This window comes from Symphalangus syndactylus, chromosome 8, assembly GCF_028878055.3.
Source record: "Symphalangus syndactylus isolate Jambi chromosome 8, NHGRI_mSymSyn1-v2.1_pri, whole genome shotgun sequence".
Lineage (NCBI taxonomy): Eukaryota > Metazoa > Chordata > Mammalia > Primates > Hylobatidae > Symphalangus > Symphalangus syndactylus.
Window position 1 is genome coordinate 27322414 of NC_072430.2, and position 12913 is coordinate 27335326.

Genomic DNA, 12913 nt, shown 5'->3' on the forward strand with positions numbered 1-12913 from the left:
TCCACCTCCCAGGTTTAAGTGATTCTCATGCCTCAGCCTCCTGAATAGCTGGGATTACAGGTGCACACCACCACATCCAGCTAATTTTTTGTATTTTCGGTAAAGACGGGGTTTCGCCATGTTGGCTAGGTTGGTCTCAAATTCCTGACCTCAGGTGATCCAGCCACCTTGGCCTCCCAAAGTGTTGGGATTACAGGCGTGAGCCACTGTGCCTAGCCAAAAATTGTTAACAAATAAAATTATTATCCTGACTCAAGTACTTAAAATATGAATGAAATATAAGAAAAGACTTTAACTTCTTCCTTTACTCTAAAACTATCATGTGGCTAAGGAACTTGGCATTGAAAGGAGCCATTTTTCATTTCATATATTTGTAGTAGGCAGGCCTAATGAGGGGTAATGTCTAAACATTTCAAACCAAATTCCCCCAGTTTAGGGTGTTAGGAAACTTGTTATTTTAAGCAATTTAGACAGATATTTGCATATATAAGCAAGCACATTCTTTGAACCAGCCCATTATATAACCTCACTTATCCCTGCAGGCAATAGACTAGTATGAATGCAGAATTAGATCTATCCCGGGCTCTTGGTGTGTGTACATGTGTATAGACCAGTAAGAAATAGACACATTTGTTAGGGACAATAACCGCCTTCCACTTCACTTACCTCTTATGAATTATTTCTGCTCTCAATTTCAAATCAAGAAAAATGCACCATATTTCCTGACTCATGCTATCAGATAAGTACTGGGAGAGCTAATATTGATAACAACTGTACAGAAACATGTTGGAATGAGCCATGTGATTCTGCTACTGTAATATCTAGAAACAGAACATTCTATATGTTCCCTTTTCTTTCCACCCCACATCCTACTCAAGGCGTCACATTCATTGATTCATTATTCACTAATTCACCCGATTTTTAAAGGCTCCTACTACTTCTGTGTTTTGAATATTAATGGTGGGATTTCATGTCAAACAAGGTACAATCCTGCCCTCTGACAGCTGACAGGTGGCTGAGGAGTTGGAATTTTTAATGGTGCTTCAGAAAATGACAATGTTTATGTGGTTCTGATCTCCATCTCTTCTCAATTCTAACAGGCAACACAGACTCTGAAACTGGGCTGTCTGGGTTTCAGACTGACTGTCACAGCTCAGCCAGTCTCAATGTCAGACTTTGGCGAGTTCTTTGTTTGCTATAAACCTCGTGTTTCTCATAAAATGGAAGTCCTGACTGGGCACAATGGCTCATGCCTGTAGTCCCAGCACTTTGGGAGGCTGAGACAGATGGATCGCTTGAGCTCAGAAGTTTGAGACCAGCCTGGCCAACATGGGGAAACCCTGTCTCTACAAAAAATACAAAATTTAGCTGGGTATGGTGGATCACGCCTGTACTCCCAGCTACTTGTGGGACTGAGGTGGGAGGATCACTTGAGCCCAGGAGGCGGACGTTGCAGTGAGTGGAGATCGCGCCACTGCAATCCAGCCCGGGTGGCAGAGTGAGACCCCCCCCAAAAAGAAATGAAAGAAAGAAAGAAAGAAAGAAAGAAAGAAAGAAAGAAAGAAAGAAAGAAAGAAAGAAAGAAAGAAATGGAAGTCCTAATAGAACCTACTTACTTAATATGATGGCTATGAGGATTAAATAACGTGAAAATTTGGCTGGATGCAGTGACTTATGCCTGTAACCCCAGCACTTTGGGAGGCTGAGGCAGGAGAATTGCTTGAAACCAACCTGGGCAATATAGCAAGACCCATCTCCACAAAACAATTAAAAATTAAAAATTTAGCCCAGTGTTTGGTACATGCCTGTAGTCCTAGCTACTAGGAAGGTTGGGCAGGAAGATCACTTGAGCCTAGGAGTTTGAGGTTGCAGTAAGCTATGATTGTGCACTCTAGCCTGGCTCTATCTTTAAGAAGAGCAAGACCCTATCTTAAAAACATTTTTTTAATTAATTAATTAAGATTTTTAAATGACCTAGAACAAGATCTGGCAGATAGTAAGTAAATCATTTCTTGTTATTATTATTATAAATGCCTGGTATTTAGGCCTGGAGTTCCTGCAAAGGAATCATTTACTGTGTGCTTGCAATGTGCAGGGCAAGACCCTAGCTGCTGCAGGGAGATCCAAAGTTGAGCATTATATTCTAGCAGGTAGATAAGACCTGTACACTGATAATCATACACAGGGTGGGTATGCTCAAGCCTAAAGACCAGCTGCAGAAAGCTTGTATTCGCTGTCTATTGCTGTGTAACAAATTGCCGCAACTTAGTGGCTTAAAACAACATACAGGTATTATCTTACAGTTCCTATGGATCACAGATCTGAGCATGATTTAGTTACATCTTCTGCTTCAGGGTCTCTCATGGGCCACAGTCAAGTTATTGACCAGGGCTGTGTTGTCATTTGAAGGCTCACCCGGAAAAGGATCCTCTTCTCAACTCATGTTGGCAGAATTCAGTTTCCTGAGAGTTGTTGGGCTGAGGGGCACGGTTCCTTGTAGGCTGTTGGCTGGAGGCCTCCTGCATCGCCTTGCCATGTGGGCCTCTGCAGCGTTGTGCTCTAAGGTTGCATGCTTTGGTAAAGCTGCTCGCTATATCAACGCATGCAACCCAACAACACAATAGACGGAGTCTACTAGCAACATGGAAGTCACAGTGTTCCATAACCCAGACACAAAAGGTAACGGTCTACTCAGAATCTTTCCATTGCAACTGTTTCTCTGATGCTCAGAGCTGTCATGCACTGTGCCCTCACCAACCCACACATGGGGACCCAACGTCTTTATGTCTCCCCAGTGGTTTCTTCAGAGATAGATTCTGAGGAGGAGGGGGAAGCCAGAAACCCAGGTTAGTCGACCATTTTGTCAGTTGCAAGGAGCTTTATGTCAGTTACCTGTATATTAATCTTAGCTTCTTTAGTAGTTGTGGTACTCCTTCAGGACCCCCAAAAGTCTCTTCCTAATTGGTTCAGTGTACCCATCCCCCAGTTTCTACGGCTTTACTCCCAAGAGTTCATACCTGCAGTTCTCTTCAGAGGACTCCTCTTGGTACCCTGGAACCTCTTCACTCAGATGCTTCCAGAACCAAAAATCTCTGGGAACTCACAAACCCCATTGGTGGCCTATATACTCCTTATTAGTGTGGGAGTATAAAAGCCTAGCCCCCTTGCTTTCAGGTAGGACAAACTCCTGGGTAATTTATTCTCAAAAGCTCCTAAGGGGTCAGGCTGAGGCTGGAACTTCACTTTAATTCACAACCTTGCTTGGTGCTATAGACTAAATGTTTGTGTTTCCTGCAAAATTCATATGTTGACATCCTAGTCCCAAGATGGGAGGTGCTTAGGTTATGAGGGGCTCCCCCTTCATGACTAGGATTACTGCTCTTATAAAAGAAGCCCCAGAGAGTTAGCAAGTCTTTTCCAACATGTGAGGTAATAGTGAGAAGACGGCTGTCTATAAAGCAGGCCCTCAGGTTCAGGTGCTGAATGTGCCAGCACCTTGGGGCTGATCTTGGACTTCCCAGTTGATATGGTTTGGCTGTGTACCCACACAAATCTCATGTTGAATTGTGATCCCCAGGGTTGAAGGTGAGACCTGGTGGGAGGTGAATTCCATGGGAGTGGGTTTCTAATGGTTTAGCACCATCAACCCTAGTGCTGTCTCATGGTAAGAGTTCTCATGAGATCTGGTTGTTTGAAAGTGTGTAGCACCTCCCACTTTGCGCTCTCCTCCTCCTGTTCCCACCATGTAAGATGTGCTGGCATCCCGTTCACCCTTCCACCATGATTGTAAGTTTCCTAAGGCCTTCTGTACAGCCTGTGGAACTGTGAGTCAATTAAGCCTCTTTACTTTATAAATTACCCAATCTCAGGTAGTTCTTTATAGCACTATGAGAATGGACTAATATACCAGTAGCAAATGACTCCACTGGTTGGTCTTGGGTCTGGAAGATGTACAATTAGAAAATGGGTGCAAGGAGTCTTGGGGGAAGAACACCTATAGGAGTAGGCACAATGGGGATGCAGATTCTTGCATCGCACATTAATGCCTACCAGAGAGCATTCACTGCAGAAGAGGCATTAAGTGACCAGGTAGACATGATGACTAATCCAGAAGGTATCAGCCAGCCTTTGTCTTTAGCTGCTACCCTAGTTCTTGCCCAATAGGTTCATGAAGGTAGTATCTATGGTGATAGAAATGGAGGCTATGCATGAGTCCAAAAGCATGAACCTCTTCTCCCCATAGCTAACGTAGCCACTGCCACTGTAAATGTCTGATCTGGCCAGGTGCAATGGCTCATGCCTGTAATCCCAGCACTTTGGGAGGCCAAGGCAGGCAGATTGCTTGAGGCCAGGAGTTTGAGACCAGCCTGGCCAACATGGCGAAACCCTGTCTCTACTAAAAATACAAAAATTAGCCAGGCATGGTGGTGTGTGTCTGTAATCCCAGCTACTCTGAAGCCTGAGGCATGAGGATCACTTAAGCCCAGGAGGCGGAAGTTGCAGTGAGCCAAGATGGCACCACTGTACTCCAGCCTGGGCAACAGAGCAAGATAGACTTTTTTTCGTTCCCCCCTCCTCCCAAAAAAGTCTTATCTATCAATAACATAGACTGACTCTGAGTGCCCAGTATAGGACTATTCCTTGAGGACACCAACCAGAGACTTAGTGGCAAGTTAATTAAGTAGGACTTCTTTCATCCTGGAAAGAACGGACATCATTTTGTTCTGACTGGGATTGGTACAAATTCTGTGTATGGATTTGCCCTTCCTGCTTGCAGTGCTTTGACAAGATCTACTAATACACGACTCAGAATGTCTGATTTACCAACAGAATCCACAAAGCATTTTTTTCCTCGCTTTTTGGTAGAGGAAGTATGTCGGTAGTCACATAACTGTGAGATCCACTGGTCCCACAACATATCACACCATTCAGAAACATCTATCCTGATAATATCATAACCATTTTTTGAAGGCATAGCTAGGCACTGACTTAGAAATGATACTGTGTGAGGTTGGGCCATTATGCTTCAGGATGCAGTATGTGACTTAAACCAATAACCATTATACTATATTGCATCTCTAGTGAGTTGAGTGCATGGATCTGGGAAGCAAAGGGTGGAAACAGGAGTAGCCTGGCTCACCATCACTCTCAGAGACCTTCTTAGGGGACTGTCTGCCTCCTATCCTCACAATTGTAGAGCATTGAGTCTAGAGGTTCTAGTTCCTGGAAGGAAAATGCTTTGCACCAGTGGACACAAGAAGAGTCCCACTAAACGAAACTACAGCTACTGTCCTATTTTGGACTCCATGAAGGGGAAAAAAAAAAGCAGTTATATAATGGCACGAGTAACTGACCATTATTATAAGGAAGTAGGGCTGCTGCTACATAATGGGACAGGGAGGAATATTTTTCCACTCAAAAACCATTACCTAATAAAGACATGGTAGTACAGAGTTCAGATCCCTCAAAGATGAAGTTTTGGGTCACTTCATTGGGCAAACCACCTACACTGGCAGCAGGGCTAGTTGAGGACCAGGCGCAGTGGCTCATACCTGTAATCGCAGCACTTTGGGAGGCAGAGGCAGGTGGATCACAAGGTTAGGAGATCGAGACCATCCTGGCCAGCATGGTGAAACCCCATCTCTACTAAAAATACAAAAAAAATTAGCTGGGCACAGTAGTGCGCACCTGTAGTCCCAGCTACTTGGGAGGCTGAGGGAGGAAAATCACTTGAACTCAGGAGGCAGAGGTTGCAGTGAACCGAGATGGCGCCACTGCACTCCAGGGGGCAACAGAGCGAGACTCTGTCTCAAAAACAGAAAAAAGGCGGGGGCTAGTTGAGGTTGAGGAGAATCTAGAATGGAGGATAGGGAAGAAAGATGATGGTATAATTTGACTGTGTCCCCACCCAAGTCTCATCTTGAATTGTAGTTCCCATAATCCCCAAGTATCGTAGGAGGGACCCCATGGGAGGTAACTGAATCATGGGGTGGTTTCCCCCATGCTATTCAAGCGATAGTGAGTGAATTCTCATGAGATCTGATGATTTTATAAGGGGCTTGCCCCTTCACTCGGCTCTCATTCTTCTCCTTCCAGTGGCCATGTGAAGAAGGATGTCTTTGCTTCCCCTTCCAGCATGATTGTAAGTTTCCTGAGGCCTTCCCAGCCATGCTGAACTGTGAGTCAATTAAACCTCTTCATAAATTACCCAGTCTCAGGTTAGCACCATGAGAAGGAACTAATACAGATGGTGAATATGTTATTGTCTTAGGACCAGCTGTAGCAAGGGCTATCTATGGTCTGTCTTACTAGATCTGTAACCAATTAGAATTTTGAATAAGCTGTGACATGATGAAGTGAAACTGACATGAGAAGTATGTTGATATGGTTCGGATTTGTGTCCACACCCAAATCTCATGTGGATTTGTAATCCCCAGTGTTGGAGGTGAGGGCCTGGTGGGAGGTAACTGGATCATGGGGATGGATTTCCCCTTTGGTGCTGTTCTCATGAGTGAGTTATGGCGAGATCTGATTGCTTAAAAGTGTGTAGCATCTCCCCTTCTCTTCCTTGGTCCTGCCCTGGCCATGTAGGATGTACCTGCTTCTCTTTCACTTCCCATCATGATAAAAAGTTTCTTGAGATCTCCCCAGAAGATAAGCAGAGGCCACCATGCTTCCTGTACAGCCTGCAGAACCATGAGCCAATTAAACCTCTTTTCTGTATAAATTTTGCAGCCTCAGGTATTTCTTTATAGCAACCTGAGCACAAACTAACGCACATGTGGATCTAAGTGGTGCAAGGGGTGGACTGTCATGGGTGTTGCTGGTGCTCTGCCCAGATCCCTTCATATCCCCCTTTCCAGTTCATTGCCCCTAGTCCCAGCTTTTAAGTGGTTTACTCCTAAAGGTTCATACCCCTAACTTCCTTCAGAGAACTTCCTTCCCTTAATCTACAGGAGCCACTTCACTGCAGAAGAGGTATTAAGTGCCTAGACTCACTTAACATGTGTAAATTAAGTGCCTAGACTCACCCAGACTCACCCAGAACCAGAAGTGCTAGGTATTTTTGTCCCCCGACCCTTTCCAGGAAAGACTATAGCCAGTGACTAATTGGTGCAGGGTTATGAAAACCCCAGCTCCCTTGCCTCAAGTTGGGATAAATTCTAATTTATGCTCCAGAACTAGCTGGGGATCCCGCTGGGGCTGGAACTTCACCTTAAATTGCTCCCTTGCTTGGCTGCTTCTTTCCTATTCTGCTTCCCTTTCTAGTTTATCCTGAAGCTCTTTCTTAATAAATTGCTTGCACGCAAATCCTTGGCAACCCAAGACAGTTCCCTAGTAGAAAATACACTCTTGAGCTTCAAGTCAGTGACAAGGAAATAAAGAAAAAAAGGGGGAAAAAAAAAACAAAAAAAACAAAAACACTCTTAGTGAACAGCTATGGTATGGTTTACAAGAAAAAAAAAAAAAAGTTAAAGCCCAGAATGGAGTACCTACCATGAGTCAATTGTCTTTGGTTTGGATTTTCATTTCCTAAGAATTTGATGATCATAAGTGGTTATTCTGGTAGTACATTACAGAGTGGGACATCTGTAAATTATCAATGATACATCAACATAAACCGTATGCCCCAGATTTTTTGGACAACCTTGATTTCAAGTTTTTAATCCCCTTGTCAGACCATGTTCCAGACAGTGTGTACTGGCTGGTGTGGGTGTTTGGAAGCAAAGGGGGATGCTGGGCTAGCCAAGAGGCAGCTGAGAGGACGAACTTGAGCATTAGAAAAAGGCAGAGACCTTGAAGTTAATAAGCACAACTGGACTTCAAGTCCTGGCTCCACCCCAACCAGCTGTAGGCCACATTTTATTCCTGTTAAAATGAAGTTCCTAGCTCCCACCTCACAGGATTGAAAATGAGGTGATGTATACAAAACGCTTAGCATTTTTCCTGGATTTCGTGAAGTTCAAGAGATGGTTCCTTTGGAGGGGGAAGAAGAGTGGGTGAAGAGCCCTCAGTGGAGTTTGGGGACTTTCCTGTCCTAATAGAGCCGGCAGGGGATGGGGGACCAGAGGTCCACAGCCCACTTCGAAGTGTTGCATTCATCTAAATTTGCTGAGCGCTGTCTCCCTCCCAGGGCGCGGGACTCAATACTTGTACGCCAAGGGCGAAAAGGCCGTCATCTCGACCTGGAAGGGACGGCGCGACGGGGAAGGTGCCCCGAGGCCCCGGGCCACCACGTGGCTTCCCGACGGCCTCCCCCGACCCTTCCCCACCCCGGCCCCGCAGGGGAAGTAGGTGAAGGGTGGAAGCCGAGAGACCGCGCCGCGGAGGCGGCCCGCCGCCGGTTTCCTAGCAACGCCCGCCCGCCCCGCCCCGCCCCGCCCCGCTGGCGCGCCGGCGCCGGGAAGCTGGGGGCAGACCGTCGTTGCCATGGCAGCGCGGCAGCCGCGCCCGACGCCGCCGGCGCCTGCGGGAAACGCGGGCCACGGGCCCCGAGTGGGCGGCCAGGTGGCGTCCCTGCCTAGCTCCCACTCCAGATGGACGAGACCTCGCGCCCGGGGTTATCAGTGGAGAAACTGAGTCGCCCCGAAACGTGGCAGGGCCGCAGGGCCGGTCGGCCCCACTCACTCCGCCGCCGACTGGGGCGACTGAGAGCTTGGAGACTTTCCAGTTTGTCTGGTGGGGTCTGAGTTGGTCTTCCGGGCCGGGGTAGGCCGAAGTTTTTTTGATTTTGGAATCTCTTCGGACCTTTTTCCCACACCTACTCAAGACTGCACGCACGTGCACACACGCGCACGCACGTCTGCAGCCTGCTGTCCCGTCCTTTTACCCTAGGTGTTGTCACCTGAAGGTACTTTAATCTCGGAAAGAGAATATGCAAAAGATAGCAGCTTCCAAAAGCTGCCTTTTAAAACGACGTTGAAAATCAGTGTATTTCCCGAGGGCGATTTAAACGGAAAACCTCCGTGCCTGGAAGGGTGTTCTAGATTCTGAACTCAAATTTGCATTATTCTAAATCACTTTTTGCAGTGAGCTGCGATTGGAGAATTCAGCTGTGGAGTATTAAATTTAACCGTACACCCTTTTAGCTAGTGTAATGATCGCTTGGCCAAAAGACCCACTCAGAAAGACAAAGCCACACGCTTCTCAGTCGTTCTCTGGCTTGAGTGTTTTTAACTGAGGCGGAGTCAGTCACATGTTTGTGAGTTTAATCAAATTGACAAGGGCTTTGAGCGAGAAAAGCTTACTATCTAATTCGAAGACAACATTAGGTACATAGAGATGCATTCTCTTTGGACTTATTTGAATCAGAGCTTTTCAAATGGAATCCTCTCCTGCATATATTTTTCTCGATCTGCTGCAACTGGAAAATTTAAATCAAAATCCTATTTCTTATATTCATTTTTATGGTAAATGTGCTGGTAAATGTGTCTGGGCTGAGATTATGCATTTTCTTGATCAACAAGGAAATGCACAGCAATCACTGTGAATTGAGCACCTTGCTGATTGAGCAACACTTAAACCTAGAGGCATGAACGACCGTAATCTTAGGATGAGAATCCTCTGTAGTATATTTCAAAAGCATATTCACAGCTAACCTTTTTCCACTCCAAAGGATCATTCACTTGGAACTTTTTTATTCTTCATCTTGCCAGACTAATTTCTTCCAAAACCACTTCGACACACTTTTTAGTTTGAAAACGTGATTGTGGTTGGACAAGGGATCACATTAAATTAATTTATACGCACACACAGACATATACACAATGTCCTCTTAATCTTAGATCATTTTTTCCCAGTATCAAAACAGAACCTTTAATTTGCATGGTGGAGGGTAGAAGATAAATTCATAAAGCTAAACCAAAAGTCTAAACAGAATAGTTTTATGTTTAGCACTATGGAGGGAAAAACGATGAAACTATGTATACCTAATGACTTTCTGTGCAAAGGGCAAATCATTAAATTAATTTGCTTTACATTTGGTAGTTAAAATGTACCAAATGTGTGGGCACAATGGCTCATACCTGTAATCTCAGCGTTTTGGGAGGCTGACGTAGGCAGATTGCTTGAGCCAAGGGGTTTGAGAGCAGCCTAGACAACATGGTGAAACCCCGTCTCTACAAAAAACACAAAAATTAGCCGGGTGTGGTGACATGTGCCTGTAGTCCCAGCTACTTGGGAGGCTGAGGTGGGAGAATCAGCTGAGCCCAGGAAGTTGAGGCTGTAGTCAGCTGTGATCGTCCCACTAGACTTCAGCCTGGGCAACAGAGCAAGACCCTGTCTCAAAACAAATTTTTTTAATGTTATAATAGCAACAACAATAAAAGTGAATTTTACAATAAAATAAGGGCATTTGCATACATGAATTTTTATTTGGAAACTTTCATAGCCCCTCTGATCATTCATTATCCTAAAGTTCTTTCCACAGAGGTTATTATCAGACTGAGCCCAGAACAACTTGGCCACAGAATATTGGTAAGGGTCCATAAGTGTCTACAAATAGAATTGCCCAGATCAGCTATTAAACTGGTTGGTCTCTCTAGACAGAGGTTTAGTTACACACATGAGTTAGCCCAACCTTCACTCCCTATACTTCATTGACCACTTTGGAGAGTTAGACACCAGGGAAGCCCATAGGATTTATGCATGCCCTACTTTATTAATAATATTGGAATGTTGACAACCTCACTAGATTTTCCACATAATTTCCTAATGTGGAAATGATCTCCATACAGCCGTTCCAGTTAGTTGCCAAGATCGCAAAGTTTCTGCCTTATCATTTATGGTTATTGTTACCTCGGGAACCTAATATTTATCAAACACGAGATCCATTTTGCATGCTCACCTTTTCCTCTTTTTCAAATAATCAGTGACCTTAAGCTTTAAGCATCTTATCGTTATTACAGACTACCAGCCTCTTATCTAATCCTGCATTAAACTCGATTTACTGCTTTATCTATACCACTTTAATCTTTTAGAAGCTTATCATAATATGGACTCTTTAATGAAATATTTTTATCATAAGAATAAACTAACCTTTCTCGACTTTCCCAGATCTCTCTACTTTTGCTCATTTACCTATATGGCTTTATCCTTCTTTAAATATGTATGTTTCCCAGTTTCATTCCTTATGTACAATGAAATAAGCCCAAATGCTTATCTTGTTACCACAGAAATGGTTGTGTTCCCACAAAATATGGAATCTTCTCGTTTAGCTCCTACTGTCTTATATTTAGCTCTCCTGATCTCAGTAAAATACAAATGCTTGTGTTGGTAGAAGACTCCATCATCCTAAAATCCTAAAATAATTTTTTCCCATCAAGTTGCAAGGCCACCTAAAATTCTCAAAGCACTCCTTTGCATTTCAAGAGGAAATAGTGTGTGGTAGTTAAGAGAACAGACTCTGGACTCAACCAAGGATTCGAGTCCCGCTTCTAACACTAGCTTTGAGACTTTGATCATATTTTTTTAACCTCTCTAGGCCCCAGGCTCCTCATCTGTAAAATGGGGATAATAGGACTTAACTCGTTAAGTCTGGGTATTTTTAAGAGGTAAATGAGATAATTCTTGAAAAGTATGTGGCACATAGTCAACAAAAAATACCAACAATGCCTGTGATTATTATTATTATCAATATTAGAACATTATATTCATGGTCCCCCACTTACCTCAGCCTGAATTCATTTATTAGATTAAACTGACCACAGAGGAACAGGATTCTGACCAAGGAGGAGAGGGATGCAAGGAGAAGGGAACAGTTCAGAGCACAGGCCAGCAGCTAGAAGGAAGTGTCCACGGGTATCCTGGGAGGCTCATGCACAGCATGGGTCATTAGGCACCTAAGATGATAAAGTGGAATGAAAAATAGTCAGAGCTGACAGTAGAATAATGTTCATAAAACTAGTCATGACATAGTCAAAACCATGAGAGAGAAGATGTTTAAATACATGTAAGACTGTGAACCTGCCATATAGGAAAAATATTTTAAAAGGGAGAATTCTGATGAATTCAAAAGACTTAGACCTAGGTGGGAAGATCTTTTTAATGAATTGAGGTTTCCTGGCAGAGGTCAGAATCTACTCATATGAGTTTATTTTCATGCTGCTAATAAAGACATACCAAGACTGGGTAATTTATACAGGAAAAAGTTTTATGGACTCACAGTTCCACATGGCTGGAGAGGCCTCACAATCATGGTGGAAGGCAAGAAGGAGCAAGTCATGTCCTACATGGATGGCAGCAGGCAAAGAAGAGAGCGTGTGCAGGGTAACTCCCCCTTATGAAACCATCAGATCTCGTGAGACTTATTCACTATCACGAGAACAGCATGGGAAAGACCCACCCCCATGATTCAATTACCTCCCACTGGGTCCATCCCACTGTGGGAGCTGCAAGTCAAGATAAGATTTGGATGAGGACACAGCCAAACCGTATCACTACTCTAGGGAGTTTAAGCAGAAGGAAATTTGTTATAGGATGATAAATGGCTTTCTGGCTTGTTTTTAGGATTGAGGGAACCCTTGTAGGTTGAACTTTGAGTATGACTGTCCAAACCACCACATGGAACCAGATCAGGGCCTTTGTGTAACAGGAAACTGCCTGCCACTTTGTGAAGCTGCCACTACAGTTGCTAGCTTGGGAGCCACACTGCCACAGTCATGATCAGAAATCCACCACCATTAGGAAACCACTACCATTAGGGAGGCCCTATGATCCTACAGCTGCCAGCACCAGAGTCACGGCACCCTCATGAAATCTACACCAGTGAAATGGATGCCCCGTGATCTCTTTGGATACCTACAAGGCTAGTGACTGCACACTGGGCCATTTGTTAACTCTATTGAAGAAACACTCAATGTTTGCTTGCCAGTAGAAATAGCAAAAGCAGCAGAAGTGAAGCTGGAACCAAGCT

At 44.4% G+C, this 12913-nt stretch overlaps 1 long non-coding RNA gene across 5 annotated transcripts in view; it reads left to right on the top strand.

Annotated features, from left to right (window-relative positions):
- LOC134737289 (uncharacterized) overlaps positions 1 to 12913 on the top strand; it is a 142751-nt gene that overhangs the window by 62331 nt on the left and 67507 nt on the right. For 4 of the 5 annotated variants that reach the window (XR_010122032.1, XR_010122031.1, XR_010122030.1 and 1 more), the window contains exon 2: positions 6097 to 6178. The exons of the other annotated variant lie outside the window; for it this stretch is intronic. This is a non-coding gene — a long non-coding RNA (uncharacterized lncRNA). The remainder of the gene's footprint in view (positions 1 to 6096; positions 6179 to 12913) is intronic. 5 annotated transcript variants of the gene reach the window in all.